Here is a 6,000-nt window from a genome sequence, read left to right as displayed (position 1 = left end):
CTTAATGTGCATTTGCTTTAAATGTTTATGTTTAATGTTTACTGTGTGTAAATAATTCCAACTGAATATTCTGAAAGTTTAACTGACTACTATTGTAATGTCCCTAGTTCTGGGATATAGTCATACAGCACAGAAACAAGACCTTCAGCACACCATGTTCCCACTCACAGTCAAACACCCATCTACACTAAAGCCATTTTCCCTCTTACATTGACTGCCTTTTCCCTCCTTAACCTGCCAATCAGGAATCTTTTGGCAAGTAGGAGGAAATTGGAACACCCAAGGGAAGCCCATGAAGTCACAGGAAAATGTACCAACTCCACAGAGATAGCACCAGAAGTCATGAATGAATCCAGGTCTTTGGAGCTTGGAGAAAGCAGTGCTAACCACTATTTCACCAAAGGAAATTGGAGTATCACCTTGAACAGTATTAAATTCAAAGTACAATCAATTAAAATTGAACAAATTATATACAATTCAGTGACTTAATGATGGTGCAGAGAGATTCCATCAAAAAGCCTGGTATGGAGGCAAAGAAACATATTTATTGATTCTAACACCAATATTAGTTACATTTGTGATTTCTGTAAATATCCTGTTTTTTGCAAATGTGATCCATTTATCTGCCTAAATGAAATTTTTCTTTTTTTTAAATACATTTTTACATGGTGTGGACATTAGTGCTCATCCCCTGCTGCTCTTGGAAAGGTGGTATTTAGCTGTCTTCTTGAACTGTTGGTGAAAGTACTCCCATGGTGCAGTTGGGCAGGGAGTTCTGTTGGTCTATAACCGAACCGTGGCTTGATAGAGGATATATGCGATTTACATAAGGTTGGGAGATCACAGGGTAGCACTTAATTTATTGAAGTATGTCAATGTAGTGACAAGAATTCTCTGTACAAAGATTCTCTGTTTGACTGCTGACTAATATTCCATTTGAGCACAAACACCAGGTCTCCATATATGACAGTGTATGAACAACTATTTTGTAGAAAAGATCAAAACATTAGCAGGTCATTTTGAATGGTGCAATTGATTCAGCTATGGTTACAGGATATTTCATATTTTAACCATTTCCTTCCCCCTTCCTTATGCTTCTTCCACCAATACTCATCTTTATACATCTTGTTGCTGATTCACTGATCAGTGGAAATAAGTTTCCATTATCATCCTCTCAAATTGCTCATAACCTTTACATTTGCAGTATCTGTGGGTTTCTTGTGCAATCACTCAATCTGATAGGAATAATGGGACATTCTTCAATGAAGGCAGCCATTTTCAAACTAAACAGCAGCATCTGGTGCAATGTATCAAGGCCTTATCATGTAGGAGCCTTCGTTATTAAAAGTACACTCATGGTTAGAAACACTGGAACGTGGAGCAGAAGTTTCCCCCTTTACCCTCTTCCAAGCTACCCATGTACCCCAACCAGCACACAGCTTTATAACTATAACCCCAATAATGCCCAAGCATTGCACCAAATTTAAAAATATGGACCTAAGACAATAGTTTCATCAAACTGTCTGGAATGATCCTACACACTTTGTTTGAGCTTAGCAGATAATGCATGGAATGTTAGTTGGTAATTTTGTTATTTTCCACACAAAGACGCCAGTGATTGCTTCCATTTCAGTGAATGACCAAAATCCACTTTCAAGCAGGTAGGTAGCAGCATTAGAGTATCAGAGCCTTAACAGACTCGGAGGACTGAAACTCAGTGAACCACTTTTGTTTAAAATCAGTCCTGAATCTGCCAACAGTTATGATATCTGAGACTTGCGAGAATGTTTGTGAAAGGGTACCAGATTCAGCTGCTTCCTTAGCAACTCCAGTTAATTTGTTATCAAGATTTCATGTAAATTTGTGAAGAGTTCAGTGTATTTTTGTGCAAAAGTCAAATTTCTTACCTTGGATTCAATTTTGTTTTTGAAGATGTTCTTACGTGTTTTTTTTGTTTGAAAATAACTTTATTTAAAGAAGAAACAAAATTTAAATTTAAATATTCCATCCACTGGTTGCAGAATGCTTCAAGTGAACTCCCTCTCCAGAGACACCCAGGCATTTGTACCTCCAGCCCCTGAGCAGCTACATTTAGCTCACGTAGCAAGAGACTATATCTGATAAGTAGCTCTGCTGGGAAGCCAAGGCTCTGTCGTGCAGAGAGAGAGAGCGAGAGAGAGCGAGAGAGAGAGAGAGAGAGAGAGAGAGAGAGAATGAAGTTTAAAGGACGTGTCTCAGATGCTGTCTGCGCGGAGCTTGCACATTCTCTCAGCGACCTTGTGGGTTTCCCCCAGGTGACAGCTACATTTAGCTCACGTAGCAAGAGACTATATCTGATAAGTAGCTCTGCTGGGAAGCCAAGGCTCTGTCGTGCAGAGCGAGAGAGCGAGAGAGAGCGAGAGAGAGCGAGAGAGAGCGAGAGAGAGAATGAAGTTTAAAGGACGTGTCTCAGATGCTGTCTGCGCGGAGCTTGCACATTCTCTCAGCGACCTTGTGGGTTTCCCCCAGGTGATCTGGTTTCCTCTCCAGAACCAAAGACACGTTGGTACTTGGCTACTGTGAATTACCCCTTGGTGTAGGTAAGTGACAAAAGAATCAAAGGGACACTTACAAAAGGCAATAAGTTGCAGGGTACAGGTAACTGAAGGGAGGTAGGGGATGGGACTAACTGGATTCCTCCCCAGGAGCCAGCATGGACCCAATAGGCCAAATGGCTTTGTTCTGTGTCATTATAAGTAAAAGATGAGGTATCAAAACCATGCCACATGACAGCCATTCTGTGAAGCAAATCAATGTGATTGCTGCCTAATCCATTTTGTAGAAGAAATAATTTTCTGGGTTAGTACTGTTCTTTAATTGGGTCAGTATATTTTTGACACAATCTGTTTAATGATATGCTTTATTGAAATAAGACCAACTGTTTCGATCTGACATGTTACCAGATCCATTGTGCCTGCTGTTCAGTGACTTTGCTCCGAACTTGTTTAGAGCACACAACTGTGATCATATTGACTTATGAAGCAACTGGAAAATCTCCTTAGTTGTTGCTCTGGTCAACAGCAACTGACAAGAACATCCTCCTTAATCTTAGTGAATATTCTGTACTCAGTCAGAAACTTATCTTGTTTGTAAATTTGTCTATTATATAGCAAAGTACAATTGCTAATGATACAATTCACTAATCAAGCTAAGACTTTACATGCCGTGTTATTACTCGATGAGACACGATGTTGTTTGATAATGGCACTAATTTGAATTACTATTCTCTACTTACGCTGTCTGCAGCTACAGGAAGTATCAGTTCCTCTGCAACAGCAAGAAGTTCTTCTGGCTTTGCAACTCTGTAACTTATTAAATGAGACCTCAACATCAACAACAAAGCTCAAAACTATAAATGAAAATTGGAAAAATAAACTGCAGATGCTGGGCATCTGAAATTAAAAACAGAAAATGCTGGAAGCATTCAGCAGGTTAGGCAGCACCTATGGAAAGAGAAACAGAGATGACATTTCAAGTCTGAAACCTTTCGCCAGAATGTTCTGATAATGGTTTTTGGACTTGAAACATACTCTATTTCTCTTTTCACAGATGTTGCCTGACAAGCTGAGTGTTTACTTAAGCTCAATACTGTCTTGCTTGCCATTTGTCATATACATAACTGCTTCAACATTTTTAGAGCTTTGTCCTTGTTTTGTTTCTCTGTCAAAGAGATAGCGTTAGTTGGCAGATAGGGCCATTACATAAAACCTGCAAGATGAGCCATCTAGGTGACAAATGTAGTGTAACATTGATAAATGTAAGCTGATGCATTTGATAGGAAGAACAGAATCAAAATTGCCGAAAGGATTTTGGGTTGTAGGTGAACAAATCATTAAAATCTCTCTGGCTCCTCACTCGGCTTTGGAGCACCTAGACAACAGCAATGCATACGTCAGGCTGCTGTTTATCGATTACAGCTCAGTGTTCAACACCATCATCCCCTCAGTACTAACCAACAAGCTTCAAAATCTGGGCCTCTGTACCTCCTTCTGCAATTGGATGCTTGACTTCCTTATCGGGAGACCACAGTCAGTGTGGATTGGTAGTAACACCTTCTTCTTGCTGACAATCAACACAGGCCCACCTCAAGGATGCGTGCTTAGCCCACTGCTCTACTCTCTTTACACTCATGAATGTGTGGCTAGGCACAGCTCAAACGCCGTCTATAAATTCGCCGATGACACCACTGTTGTTGGCAGAATCTCAGATGGCAACAAGGAGGTGTACAGGAGTGAGATAGATCGGCTGGTTGAGTGGTGTCACAACAACAACCTCACACTCAACGTCAGCAAGACCAAGAAATTGATTGTGGACTTCAGGAAGGGGAAGTCAAGAGAGCACACACCAGTCCTCATTGAGGGGTCAGCGGTGGAAAGGGTGAGCATCTTCAAGTTCCTGGGTGTCCACATCTCAGAGGATCTATCCTGGGCCCAACACATTGATGCAATCATGAAGAAGGTACACCAGTGGCTCTGACCTGCTGAATATTTCCAGCATTTTCTGTTTGTATTTTAGATGTCCAGTGCCTGCAGCAGATTAGTCAAGCTGCAGGCACTGGACATCTAAAATACAAACATGATTAGTCAAACATGATTTTCCTTTCAGAAATCAATCTTGCATCTGCTTAATCTAATTATTCTTTTCTATGTGTTCTGTTATTATATCCTTCATTATAGATTGTAGCATTTTCCCTACCACTGATGCCAGGTTAACAGGTCAGTAGTTTCCTGTTTTCTCTCTCCCTCCTTTCTTAAATAAAAGGTCATATTTGCCACCCTCCGATCCATAGGAAAAATTCTGGAATCCACTGAACTCTGGAACATTTTCTCTAAAGTTGCATTTTTCAAAATTCTGAGATGTAGATCATTGGAACGTTGGGATTTATCAGCTTTCAAGGCACATTAACGTCTCTAGTACTACATTTTGACTAATGATTCAGTTTTGACAATGTTGCTAGACCCTTGATTCTCTTATATATTAGCAGGTTTTGTGTTGTGTCTTCTGTGAAGATAGATGCAAAGTAGAGAAACAAAGGACTGCAGATGCTGGATAGATGCAAAGTAATTGTTTAATTCCCCTGACATTCCCTTATTCCTTATTGTAAATTCTGCTGTCTCTGCTGATAAGGGGCTTATACTTTCCCTCTCTAATCTTTAGCTTTTCATGTAACCATAAAGGCTCTTCCAGTCTATGTTTATGGTTCTTGCCAATTTATTCTCATAGTCTATTTTGCCATTCATTATCAATCTTTGGTCCTCTTTTGCTGAGTTCTAAAATGCTCCCAGTTCTCAGGTCTACTGGTATTTCTGGCAGCTTTTCAGCCTCTTCTTTGGACTTCATGTGATCTTTAATTTCCCTTATCAGACACAGGTGAATCACTGAAGGAGTCTTGCACCATCTTTTGAATGAGACATTTAATGGAGATCCTATGGCATTTAAAGAAGAGCAAGGGATTTTTCTTGATTATCCAATCAATCACTTACCCAACATCATTTATCCTTATCAGGACGTTATGAGTCCTGATGAAGCATCTTGGCCCGAAACATCGACTGTTTATTTCCCTCCATAGATGCTGCCTGACCTGCTGAGTTCCTCCAGCATTTTTTGTGTATTGCTCCAGATTCCAATGTCTGCAGAATTTCTTGTGTCATCATTTATAAATAGATTATTTGGTCATTACTGCCTTTCTGTCTGTAGGTGCCAGCATTGGTTGCTGTATATACTATATTATGGAAATGACCACACTTCAAAAGTACTTCGTTGGCTGTAAAGCCCCGAAGCTGCGAGAGGCAACTCTTTGTAATAACTTGGAATGATACTCTAGGCTAGTAAATTGCTTTGGGACAATTGATGAATCAGAATGCAGTCAAGCACCAGATCAACAAGTATACCACTGTAAAGGTATTCCATTGTCACAAGGATGTTGCACATGTCTTGTGTGAATTTGAGAAATAAGAGGGT

At 40.1% G+C, this 6,000-nt stretch overlaps 1 protein-coding gene across 1 annotated transcript in view; it reads left to right on the top strand.

The window, feature by feature from the left end:
• Window positions 1-2,316: 2,316 nt before the first annotated feature.
• The window catches only part of icam3 (intercellular adhesion molecule 3), a 75,218-nt gene continuing 71,534 nt past the window's right edge, over window positions 2,317-6,000 (top strand). The window contains exon 1 of the mRNA XM_052041926.1: window positions 2,317-2,579. The gene's annotated coding sequence lies outside the window, so the exon portion shown is untranslated. The remainder of the gene's footprint in view (window positions 2,580-6,000) is intronic.

The sequence above is a fragment of the Pristis pectinata genome, chromosome 31 (assembly GCF_009764475.1).
Source record: "Pristis pectinata isolate sPriPec2 chromosome 31, sPriPec2.1.pri, whole genome shotgun sequence".
In the NCBI taxonomy this organism is placed as follows: domain Eukaryota; kingdom Metazoa; phylum Chordata; class Chondrichthyes; order Rhinopristiformes; family Pristidae; genus Pristis; species Pristis pectinata.
This window is presented reverse-complemented; position numbering and strand designations above follow the sequence as displayed.